Raw genomic sequence first — 13,748 nt, 5'->3', positions numbered from 1 at the left:
AACCCACATTGACACATCACAGTATGATTTTAAATGAAAATATGGTTGTGGATTGAGAAAAAGTCTGCAACTGAGGGGGGCAGCTTTGGACTTGGATCCTAGAGAAAGAATATTTGGGTCCACTGATTTATTCAAATAAGAAGCAAGGGTTACACAGATCTGCTCTCAGGAGTGTTTCCTGCCAGAACATGAGCTCTTGAAATTGGGTGAATATTTCATATCTTGCCTTAGGCCAGGCTGTGCTGAATGCTAGTTACCAATGAGACAATATGCCACCAGCCTAAGGTCCACATCTGTCTCACCTGAAATAAAAACATCTCTGACTTTCTTCTTTTCAAGGAAAAGGGCATCAGCAGTCTGTGAAATTGCTTCTCGAGTATCAGATATAGGTTTCACTTGTTGGGCCAGCTCAGTGCTCCTCCAAATGTACTGAATTCTTAAAAAAATTTTTCCTTGATCATCAGTTTTACTTTGCTGTTATATTGAAAATAGCTCGTGAAATTCTCAAATGCAAAAATTTAACATTTTCATATAATTAAAATAATGTATACTTGTATGAAAGTCAGAAAATATATAAAAGAGCTGAGAAGATAAAATCATGTATAAATATGCTGAATTTCTGGATATATATATATGTGATTGTATGTATATAATTTATTTTTTCTAAGTATTGAAATGTATTCTGTCGTTTGATTCTCATGATACTTCAATGAGTTAAGTACAATTACTCTTTCCATTTCACAGATGAGGAGAATCAGGCTTAGAGAGATTAAATGATTTGACTGAATTCATACAGAAAATTTTGGGATGTGAATTTTAACTGAGGCACTGTGATTTGTGCTTTTAACTCAGGCACTGTGATTTCTGTTTCAATCTCTACAGGGTGTGTGTGTGTGTGTGTGTGTGTGTGTGTGCATGTATTTGCTCATATGTATGAATACATTTAAAGTCATATTGTATATACTTCATGGAAACCTGTGTTTTTCAAATGGTTATATATATTTCTTGATGTAGTTAGTTTTTTCTATGACATAATTTTGGGGTATTGTATAGTCATCCATTGTAAAGCAAAATTAGTTTATTTAAAAACATACCATTAGACATTAAAAACATTCTTTGATGAATATCAAAACTCCTAAGCATAATAGTTTCTGTAGAATGCATTCTTAGAAGGAAAGTGCTTGGTCAAATGGTATGCATATTTTTAAGGCTTTCCATATATATTTGAACAAGATGTTCTAAAAATTGTTGCAACTTTGCCCTCTAAAATAGAAGTCCATCTAACCAGAGCTGGTCTACTGCCTACATTTGCAAATAAAGTTTTATTGGAACTCATTCATGTTCATTTGTCTATGGTTGGTTTGTGCCACCACAGCAGGGTTGAATAGTTGTGGCAGAAATAAATGACCCACATTCCCACCTACAGTATACAAGTGTTCACCACATCTTCCCCAAAACTTACCTTTTCTTTCTTTCTCTTTCTTTCTTTCTCTTTCTTTCTTTCTTTCTTTCTTTCTTTCTTTCTTTCTTTCTTTCTTTCTTTCTTTCTTTCTTTCTTTCTTTCTCTCTCTCTTTCCTTCCTTCCTTCCTTCCTTCCTTTCTTTCTTTCTTTCTTTCTTTCTTTCTTTCTTTGCCACACTGGCAGCACATGGAAAGTTACTGGGCCAGGGATCGAACCAGAGCCACAGCAGTGACAAAGCCGGATCCTTACCCTGATGGGTGACCAGGGAACTCCACATTTTTTTTCGTTGTTGTTGTTAAGAGTCATCCTAATAGGTATCAGGTGATTTCTCGCTGTTGTTTTAATATGCATTTCCCCGATGATTAGTAAAGTTGAGCATCTTTTTATCTCTCTCTCAGCCATTTGTATATCTTCTTTGGAGAAATTTCTATTCAAATCCTTTGCTCATTTGAAAATAACCATTCTGGAACAGTTTATGTAGCATGAGAGTTATGTTAAATTTTAACAAACTTACTAATAAATTTCATGGATCTAATGATTTTTATAATGTTGCAGGTAATGCTTTAATTTTGTTTTTCTCTGGCTACCAATTTCGTCTAATTTTTTAAAAGAGATTTTGGATGAATTGAAGAAGTATGCTCAGTCAGAAAATGATGAACTGTCCTGAGTACACAGCTGGAAGAAGAGAAGACTTGTATAATTGTAAATTTTTCTAAATCACTTGTTTTCAGGAACATCTTCTGGGTCTCAGAGTCCCTGGAATTTGCCAGCCCAAACACACTCTGCTTTACCCTCCCTAGGGGAAAAAAAGCCTCTAGTCTTCTGCTAGGTGGGAGAGAAGCAGTTGGGGGCTGCAACTGGGGAAGCTATTCCTCTGTTTTTAGCCTCATCTTCAGAGGCAGTTGGTATTGCCAGTGACTGGCCCTTTGGGGGATTCTGTAGTGTAAACTAGCTGGCTGTACCCACCACTGGCTTCAGATTCAGCACTTTGGATCTGTTAAGTCAATTACTACTCATCCATCTGCTTCCCTGTTTCCCAAGTTCTGTTACGCCTGCTGATTTCTCTGTCCTTGTGGATTTATACTGTTTAAAAGTTACTCCTAGTGGGATTTGATCAGGGCAATGAAGCTACCTGCATTATTTACTTCCATATTTTTGATTGTCTTTTTTAACTTTTTGTATTAAAAAATGTTAAGCCTATGGAAAATTTCAAGAACATTATGCTTAGCATTATCAATTGTTAGCATGTTTTACCATGTTTGCTTTATCACTCTATGTAGCTTTGATGTATTATTATTTTTAATAAACTATTAAAGAGTAAATTGCAAATGTCATGATCCTTTATTCCTAAAAACTTCATCACTGTTTCCTAGAAGCAAGATGTTTCCTTACATAGTCATAGTGCAATGATAGTGCTCAGGAAATTTGTCACTGTTATAGCACCGAGGCCATGTTGTGTCTAAAAAACCGACTTGGAGTTCCCATCGTGGCGCAGTGGTTGGTGAATCCGACTAGGAACCATGAGGTTGCGGGTTCGGTCCCTGCCCTTGCTCAATTGGTAAACGATCCGGCGTTGCCGTGAGCTGTGGTGTAGGTTGCAGACGTGGCTCGGATCCTGCGTTGCTGTGGCTCTGGCGTAGGCCAGTGGCTACAGCTCCGATTCGACCCCTAGCCTGGGAACCTCCATATGCCGCGGGAGCGGCCCAAAGAAATAGCAAAAAGACAAAAAAAATATATAAATAAATTAAAAAAAATAAATAAAAATAAATAAATTAATTAAAAAATAAAATAAAAAACCGACTTCATTCAAACTTTGCCAGTGTTCCTAGCAGTGTCCCTTACAGCAACTCAGGTTCTTACACTGCCTCTAGTTGTCTTGCTGCTTTCGTCATTTGTGCAACAGTTCTTTTCATTTGGAGAGCTTCCCTAGCCTTTCTTTGTCTTTCATGACATTGATACTTGTGAAAAGTACCAGTCAGATGTTTGTATAATGTTCCTCATTTTCATCTATCTGACTAACTCCTCAGGGTTAACTCAAGTTAGTGTCTCTGGTAAGAATTCTACCTCAGTGATGCTATGTCCTTCCACCGCATCCCATCCAGAGTGACATGTTGTGTATTTGCCCCATTCTTGATGATGTTAAATTTGACTACTGTCCCAGAGGGAATTGCTTACCTCCCCAACTCAGATGTTGAGCCTTCAATATCCAATATGACCATATTGGAAGACTGGGCCTTTAAGAAGGTAATTAAGGGTAAATGAAGTCAGAAGAGCGGGGCTCTGGCTCTACATTGATGTTCTTATAAGAGGAAGGAAAGTCAGGGCTATGTGTGCACAAGAAGAAGTCATGTGAGGATACAGCAAGAAAGTGGTTTCTGTAAATCAAGGAGTGAAACCTCACTATAAACCAACCCTGCTGGCACTTTGGTCTTGGACTTCTCACCTTCAGAAATGTAAGTAAAGGAATGCCAGGATTGTTTTTGTTTGTTTGTTTTCATTTTTTGGCTTTTGTTTTGGCTATGCCTGAGGCACATGGAAATTCCCAGGCCAGGGACTGAACCTGCACCATAGCAGCAACCCAAGCCACTACAGTGAAAATGGAAACCTTAACCCACTGTGCCACAGGTAAATCTCTGTGCCAAGGGAGCTCCAGAAATGTCTGCTTTTTAAGCCATGGAGGCTGTGGTATTCTGTTATAGGAACATGAGCAAGTTAATAAAACTACTTAGTTAAGGTTTTGTCTGCAAGAATTCTCCATTTTAAGGGAAATTTTATCTTCCTTTGTAATCAACATGTAGTATTTGAGGAGAAACTCTTAGGTTGTGTAAATATCTTATTACTCAGCAAACTTTCCCTTAATGGCATTGATGTTTCTTACTTGAAACAGTTATTGATATGGTGGTTGCAAGCGGTGATTGTATAATTCTATTATTCCTTCTACCTTTAGTAATTAGCAACTTTCTATTGTCCCTCTTATCTATTTATGCAGCATGGTCCCTTGGATACTTTATTTCAATCCAACATGTAATAATTTTTAACCATTGTTATTCTTTTGAATAATCAAAATGCCCCAGATCTAGACAGTGCCACTTCCTTCAGGCTGATTTCTTACCTTCTGGCAGAAGATGTTCTTTCTTACACCATGTCATATCTTTCCTCCTTCACAGGTGGTACAAGTGATTTCTCTAAGGAGCCTATGTTCCTCTTGATGGCATAGAAGGTATTTACATTGCTGCTGAGGTGTCACTGTTTCTATTCCCTTTCAGAAGATGGATCCAGGAAAAAAATTATGTGATGACTTCATACCAATACCTGAAATTCCAACCCAATACCATATATTTTTTCACATCTTCCTTTATTACAATACATATTTGCATTTTCCTTTTGATTGCTTTTATTTACAAGTAAACTAAAAAAAAATGATGTCAAGTTCAGCGAGCTCAAGGAGGTGAAAAAAATAGTTGGAGTTCTGAGGAAAAAGGAGATGTGAAATGCAATCTCAGAGTGACTCAGTCACAGAATATAGTTATTCTGTATAACTGTCTGAGGGCCCACTTAAGGTGTGGAGGAATAAATATAAAGTGGATCTAATCTACACAATTGTATGCTTTTTGTAAGCCAAGGTCTACAGCTCCAGAATCCCCTGGAGTAAAAAGAGAATTGAATTTAATCGAGTTCAGACTTTGCCAACACACACAATGAGGAGGTAGGTCGAGGAAGCTGAGATTAAATGCAAACATGGAAACTAAGTAGATAAGCAGGTGATGGGGGAGATGGACAGAGGAAAAGTGTTAGGGTAAATGGACAGGGTGGACTAGGAGCCTCAAAGGAAGTTGTCTGCAAAGATGAACAGTGGTGATCAGAGATGCAGATCCCTGAGGTGGGCAGTCAGGAAATGCTGCTGACGTTGTGAGTGCTGAATTTCAACCATGGGATGCATGGTGGAGTGAACTTTGTGACAGCATCACTGCAGGAGAAAAGGTAAAGAAATTGAGAGGCCAGTGTTTGGATGGGACCGCCCATATTGCTATTGAAATGATGAAGTATCACCATAGGAGTCTTGGTGAGGAGGAAAGTCACAAACGAGGTGCTTACACCTGGAGGATGGTTGACTAGAGAGTCAGTAGATGACTCCCACAGGTGACATGTGCTTCAGAGAAGCTGAGATTTATGAGAAAAGAGGCAGGAAAACTGCCTGGAGGTGTCAGTTGGGAACAAAAAGGACCCACCTACCTCCACACCCTGGAGTAGTACAATATTGGAGGGTAAAGGGGCAGGCCCAGGGCTGGCTACTGGCATATTCCTCAGGGTGGGGTCAGGTTGCAGTTCCAGCAAAGAGTGAAGCAAATGCTCAATTATGAGTTTGAGGGTGAAGGATATTTTGTGATAGAAAGATGCAAGTTGCAGAAGTCCCAGCTTAGGAGGTCTCAGAGGGTTTGGAGATTGGCTAAGATTGAAGGTCTACAGAACTGTGTACAATGATTCCAGGTTATAAAAGATAAACTGAAAGTCTGGGACTGATGTCAACAAGGATGTAGATCATAATATTAATTCATTGGGTTTTTTGGGGGGAAAACAAAATGAAATTTACCTTGGCATCTGAAAACCTTTAAATTTAGAAAATCATGTGTTTAACGTACTAGGCATAAAGAGAGACAGTGATAAATACAGTTGGAGAACTTGAAAATGGAACTGAATTTTGACAACACAGGACAAATTTTGGCCTTGCTTATTTATGACAAAAGTCATACAAGTACCATATCTTATATACTCTCAAACATTGAGCATTAAGCAGGTACAATAGCAATTTGAAATCATCTTTACAAAATAGATATTCTCTGACATTAAGTGGAAGTCTTTATATTAGAGCTATTAATTGTTATTTGAAAATGTAGCCTATTGAATTATTTCATTCAAAACAATTTGCTAAAGAAAAACGGGAAAACTAATATTTAGTCAAATCAGATTATCATTAACAAAATGAAAAGAATAATAAAAAAAAATCAAATCAGGAGGCAATAGGTTTAACATTTTATCTATGAGTTTAAAGAAGAACCAGAATTAACATTTCAAAGCAATTTGCATTTATTTACTTTGCCTTTTTTTTTTTCTGTTAGGAAAACACAGTTTTTCCAAGTTGCATACTTTCTGTCTGATCCCAAAGTCTGATATTTCTTGTGTTTTGAAACAGACTGTCCCTCCAGCCTTCACTGTGGGGTGAGGGTATGGCGCAGGGGTTGAGGCCAAATGAGAGGAAAATCTCATGGCAAAGATGCAGTCTCACCACCCAGCCCTTTGCTGATAATCCTTTATGCTATAATTAGACTTATGGGAATCTGATTGTCACCTGTGCATGCCAAGTATGCTTCCACATCGTGTGTCACGTTTTATCTGCAGAGACAGAGCACCCAGGAAATAACCGGCTTAAAGAAGGTGCAAATTCACGCCCCTGAACTGCTGAGAAATTCTTTAGCTCTAACTTAGTAACTGTCAGAAGGAGCTATATTTGTTCTCCCTGACTGACATGGAACAAGAGTTCAAGAAGTCACTTATTTTTCATTCTATTATTACAAATGTGACTAAAAATAAAGTAGAAAATAAGGATTTTTCTCCAAAGCTGAAAAAATCACCATGAGCAACACCTGCCACACAGAGCGTGACAATCAGCTTATAGATTCCAGCTGCCTTTCCTGGACTGCTGAGGCCACCAGACAGACAGGAAGCAGGGATTCCTCTGAGCTGGAAGGCCAGTGAGGCAATGCTTTCCTTGAGCGAAGAGGACTCACAGCCAGTGTGTGTGTCCTGGATAATTTCATTAGGACAAGCCACTCTTCTGCACAATTTTAATGCAGTCACACTCTCCAAATATTTCTCCTGGCATTGACATTTCCTGCAAGTAATTTGAAAAAGTGGAGGCATAATCAAGGAAGTGAAGTATTTCTTTTCCTCTACTAACTTTAGAACTGTGGAGTGGACAAATGCCAAGGCTGAAACCTTGAAGGAAGGCTGACTGTTCCCAGAAGAGAGGTGGTTGCCACTTGATGAGAGCAAGAGAGAAAGACTGAAGAGAATGGGTAAACCACAGACAGAGCACAAAGTTGAGTCCAAGCTTAGGTCCCCTGTGAGCCTCAGCACATATTTTCTGAGTTCAGATTCATTTCTTGGCATGCAGCATGGCAAGAAGTTAGTCTACGGCCTAGGTGGATGTGTTTGGAGGCAGCTGGATCCAACAAGATTACTCTTTTCAATGTTAGGACTCTGAGTATGTTGACAGCTCACGTCAGACAAGCAGACTCCAGCCTAAGTAATGGTGGGGGACGTAGCTTGTGAAATGATGTTGAAAAGGGCAAGAGGAAAGCAAGTGTTACCTCTGAAATAAATGAGGACTTTTCAGCGCATTGAATATTGAATTCAAGCTGCTGGATTACATGTACAAACAGCACTTAAAATATTGCCCTTCCTTCCCCTCTCTTCTCCTTCCTTCCATCCCTTTCCTTCCCTTCCCTCCCTCCTTCCTTTTTCTCTTTCTTCCTTTCCCTTACTTCCTTCCCTCCCTCTCTGTCCTTCCTTCCCTCCTTCCTCCCTCCCTTCTTCCTTTCTTTTCTTTCTTTCCCTTTCTTCCTTCCTTTTACTTTCTTTCTTTCCTTTCTTCTTTCTCTCTTTCTTTCTTTCTTTCTCTTTCCTTCTTTCTTCTCTCTCCTTCCCTCCTTCCCACCTTCCTTCCTTCCTCCTTATACAAGCCATGATTTGTATAGCTTCAGAGTTATGCAGTGATGTGTGTAGGTTAATCACTGGTATAGTATTAAATTAGGGTCAGGTTGGTTTCATTTTGCTGATAAAGGGTGTGAGTGTAAGTGTCATTTCCCATTCTTTCTACCCTGTCCCCTTCCAAATGCAGAATGGTCTTTGATTTTCTTTATTTTTCACCTCCTTTACAAGCTTGCTCACTTTCCTTTCCACAGAGATACTACTGGCTAAATCAGTCTTCCTAGAGCGGTATTTTCCAAACTGACCTATCATGGATCTTGAAATTGATTCAGTGGGTTGCCACCACCAACCAGCATTTAAACAGTGAAGTAGAATAGAATACGTGATATTAGAATGCATTGTGCAGTGGAAGAGTCCTACTGTAATGAAGTAGGTTTAATATTATGTGTATGCGTATACTAGAACAATATGTAAAACACATCCCTTTGTGTGGGACACAGACAAGAAAAATTGAAAACCACTGCCGAGGCAGATTCATTGTGGCTGCTGAGGGAGTCTTAGGGCAGTGGCCATGGTGGCCTGAAGACCTGCCATCTGGATTACTTGAGGTGGCCTCTTGTTCAGATATTGTTCTTCTGTTTCCTGAGCCTCTGGAATTGCATTAGATTCTGTTCCACAAGGCTTGTCCTTAACAGTTTTACAAGCTCCCACGATTCTTTCAGCACATTATTTTGCTGCCTAAGTGAACCAGAGTTGAACTAGAGTAGCTTTAAAAGGTCTCTGAATTATGCTCTAATGTAGAAGAGTTAAATCCACCTGATACTGATGCCGCAAGAGTTCTCAAATGGAGGACATCAGTTGTAACCAGTGTCACAAATCTGAAATTAATGTGGTGTACTTTCTTTCCTTTTTTTTTTCTACCAGAAAATACAAAGAAAGCCAAGTTGAACTCACTAATTAGGATCAAACAGATCCTCCAATGAAGCAATATTCTGATTATTGGTGATGTCATTTAGAATTTTAATAAAGTTTAATATGCCACATCACTCTTAATTAGTGTTCACTGAGAACCTACTGTTATATTTTGCAATTAGAGTTGGAAAGGATTGTAAAGGGTAAAATCACCAGATGAAATAGTTTCAAGTATGAAAATTTGTCTTTGCTAATAATTCAACCCAATATTAAATACTTAGAGGGTTTAGGCTCTAAGCGGAGTCCTCAGCTATAAAATATATTATATAAAATATTATATATAATCTTCATTTGTTCATGATGATACAAGATGAGAAGTAATCTAAATATTCATCAATTGGCAGTTTTTTTTAACAATTAATTGGATTGTTACACAATTGAATATGATGCAATGAAAAAGGAAAGTTTTCCTTCTGTACTGACATGAAACAATTTCTGAAAAAATTAATTGAAAAAAGCAAGGTATGTAATGATGCATATAGTAAGCCCCACTTGGTTAAAAAAAGAAAATATTACATGTTTATTTGCTTAGGCATAGAAATACCTATGGAAAGAGCCACAAAAAATTGATGACTTTGACAAAGGAACCTGGGGCACAGAGGAGGCTAGTCCCCTACTACCTTCAGGACATTTTGAATTTTTCTTTTTTTGAAAAATCAGTAAATTTAAAATGAAAATCATCTTTTTACATGCTGATTTTAACCTTGGCTTTCTGCTTTGTTTTTTTGTTTGTTTTTGTTTGGGTTTTTTTTATAAGCTCCTCTTCCCTTTTCACCCTAGGATTGACATGATATAAATTATAGACTCCTAGAATTCTCCATTTGGGAGAATGTGGAATTGAGATGAATAATTAGCTATGATGAATCCTGATATGCCAGGGATCTGCAGTCTGTGACTTTCCAGGGTGAAATTTGGCCCCTGCTACTTGGACCAAGTATGTTTTGGCATGTTGTGAGCAAGCAGGAGCATCTGTTTTATTATTTTGTATTGGGTATAATCACTTTTAAATGTTTCTACAAATGGCAGGTATTTTAAACATAACACCAAATATGCACAAATAAAACATCCCCAATGATCAGGACTCAACAGCTGTCATAACTCATTGGTGCTTCTGAAATTGACCATTTTGTGACACCCAGGATATCATTTGGTAAGACTAGACCCTTGGTGGTGTCCACTTCTTAACAAGGCATTACTAGGAATGTATATGATAAAAAAAATTGTTTCATGTTTATGAAATAAATGAAAAGTCTGATGCAACATACTGACATTTAAAAAGGTACGGTACCCTACAGCAACAAGAACAGCACTTGGACTGCACTTGGATCTTCTATAGAACTAAAGATAATTAGATAACTTTTAACAAGATGCTTGTCTGTGCATTTGTTTAATAATGTAAATACCTATACTTTATATAATTCTCTATTTTTCCATTTCTTTGAATTTTTCTAGTACCCAGAATAAAATAAATCTTGTTGTCTATTTTCCCTTTGAACCCTCATTTAGATGATATCAGCATAGTTGATCAATAAAAATACATGTTGTCACATTCACAGTATATTTAAAGAACTTGATCTAAAAATTCTTAACGCATATAGCCAAGTGGGTGCATTAATAATGTTCACTATTCTGTGAACTTTTATTTGTAGAGGTATAATTGTAAGACAAAAACAGTTTAAACTTTCAGGTTCAACTCCATAATACCTAATTCATTGTATGCATTTTAAAAGGCGTCATATTTTCCACTGATACAACTTGCACACCATCTGTTTGGTGAGGGGATAGTTGGAATAATGCCAGTTGGCAGCACATAGCTACTGTTGTAGCTTAAATTTTGTACTTAATTCCCTCCTTTTTGCCCCTACCACTTATACATTGATCCACCACTAAAGGTACCTGAGCTAAGTGGACAGATTTAAACATTTCAACCATCTACAAGGTTTCTCTTTCTCTTAAACATAAAGTGATCATGGTAGAATCTATAGTAAAGATGATTACCCCTCCCAACACTGCCTATGAATTTTAGAATAGAAAATGTTTTATCTATTTCCTATCTCTCTCTCAAGAAATATATACATAGATATTTCTCTTTATTTGTTTTTCTATATATAGATTAAGACACCTTACTATGAAATGAGGCTCCAGAAGAAAGCAATAGGTACCCTAAAGCAGGGATATCAGGAAAGATGAGAATTCTAGACTGAAGGAAACTGATGACTCTGGAAAAGATGAGGAGGAAGGAGGAGAGAGGTCATTTTCAGAGTAACAGATGTCTTAGAACAGAAATAGATCTTAGGTTTGGCAGGAATTCATAAAAGCTTCAAAGATAACCTCTGCTACCAAAGTTAACATTTTCTTTTTTTGTCTAGCAATCGGTTAACTTCAGCAACAGCAGCACTTTGGGCCAACAATTTGGCAAGGAAGCTGATTTAACTCAGAGTATAGATATTAAATTTTAAGCAAAAACACCCTCAGGTTTTACCTAGTTATAAAATTGTTTTAAATAATGCAAACAAATGAAAAATTCAAATTAGATATTGCAAATGTATTATGATTCCAGACTCTTCTTGGTAATAAAACATGCTTAGTGATGCTTTTGCTACTTGGCCTCTGGTTTCCTGAAAAGTTGTGCTCTATGGGACCGAGCAATATTCAGCCAGAAATGCATTTAGTCCTTCCCATTGATGCATCTACCTTTGTTTTTCCAATTTAGCTCCCAAGATGTAAACTCTCACATGGATTCTATTGGGTAATTTCATTAGGAAATGTAGTAAGGAGATATTCTTGAATTGATTAGTTATAATGACCTTATTTTGAGTCTAGACTTAGAGAAACACTGTATGGACTTAGAAATTACATACATGAAACTGTTTTCTTCAGTGATTTTGATAATGACACTGTGGTCCATTGTGCATCTAGATAGAAATACACGTTGGTGTCTAGAGAGTAGGGCTCTAGGAGTAAAAGAGTGGGCTTTGGAGTAAAAGTCAGTTTTTAGTTCAGATCTCAGCTCAATGGTTACTGGTTATATGACTTTGGGGAAACTACTTAATCTGAGTGTCAGTTTTCATCTGTAAAATGGGGGACATAATTTTATCTACATCAAAGAATTAAATGAATTAGGTGTGATTTGTATTTTTCTTTTGTGGTCAGTTAATTTCCTCTGCTAGTTATTTTTTTATCTGGCAGCTTACTGTTTTACTTACTGATGATCATGTTTTGTATATAATGCCAATAACCAATTATTTTGTGTTGTGTACAATCATTCCAAATGTATATAGCCTTGCATTTTGTTTATGACATTTTAAATGTGCAGATTTAGAATTTTGATGTTGGCAAATCTTGCCCTATCTGCTCCAGATTATTTCCTTGATTGTGCTTTACTTAAGCAAGTCCTTCCTTACCTAGACATTAGGTCCTCCCAATTGTGTACACAATTGACCCTTGAACACCAGGATAGGGAATGTTGTCACAGTCAAAAATTCATTTATAATAATCTGGATCTGTGGTTCTGCATCCATGAATTCAATTGATAACAGAATGTGTAGTAGTATAGTACATATTTATTGAAAAAATCCTTGTATAAATGGATCTGTGGTATTCACACACACACACACACACACACACACACACACACACGCATCCCTAGGTACCCACAGGGCATGTCAGGATCTGCCTGTGGCTACCAAAAGCCATGGATGCTTACATTCAATAGCTGGCTTGCCTTATCTGTTGATTCTGCTCCACAGGTAAAGAGAGACAATTGTATATGTATTTCTTGGCTTTTATGCTTCGTTTTTACATTTATTTTTTAAATTTATTTATAGTACATTTAGCATATGATGTCAGACGACAACTTAAATGAATGTTCCTCCAAGTAGTTAGTAAATTTACCCAAAGGCGAAAATCTTCCCATCTTTTAATATTTAAAAAAATTAATATTATTTAATATTTAAAAATATTAAATACCTTAAGTTCTTATTTTGCTAGGATTGGCTTCTAAGCTAATTTTTTTTATATTACACTGATCTCTCTGTTAATTCTTCTGTCAATTCTTCACTGTTTGAATTTTTCTATGTTTATAGCAGTCATTGCCATCTGGTAGGGCTAGTCTTCCTTCATTAGACATTATATGAATTTGGGGGCTTTTTCCTCCTGTTTTTCCAGATGTGCTTTAGACTTTGTATAATGTTTTTAATAATTTTAATTTTTATGTCATTAAAATGTAGTAGCAAACAGACTCAGATTTTGAAAACAAACTTACAGTCACCAAAGGTGAGGGGGGTGGGAGGGATGGACTAGGGGTTTGGGATTTGCACATGCACCCTGGTATATGGAATGACTGGCCAACGGGGACCTGCTATATAGTGATGAGAACCCTACCCAGTGTTCTGCGATGATCTGTGTGGGAAAAGAATCTGAAAGAGAATAGATGTGTGTACATGTATGGCTGAATCAGTTTGTTACACAGCAGAAATTATCACAACATTGTAAATCAACTATATTTCAATAAAACTTTTAAAAATGAAGAAAAAAGAAAATATAGTAGCTGCACAAGCTATAGTGCAGAGAGTAAATATTCCTAGCAAACCTGGTCCTGGGTTTT

Source organism: Sus scrofa, chromosome 1 (genome assembly GCF_054392235.1).
Source record: "Sus scrofa isolate SSC_HxYL_T2T_F1_AM1 chromosome 1, Sscrofa_HxYL_maternal_Yorkshire_Landrace_v2.0, whole genome shotgun sequence".
Lineage (NCBI taxonomy): Eukaryota > Metazoa > Chordata > Mammalia > Artiodactyla > Suidae > Sus > Sus scrofa.
This window is presented reverse-complemented; position numbering follows the sequence as displayed.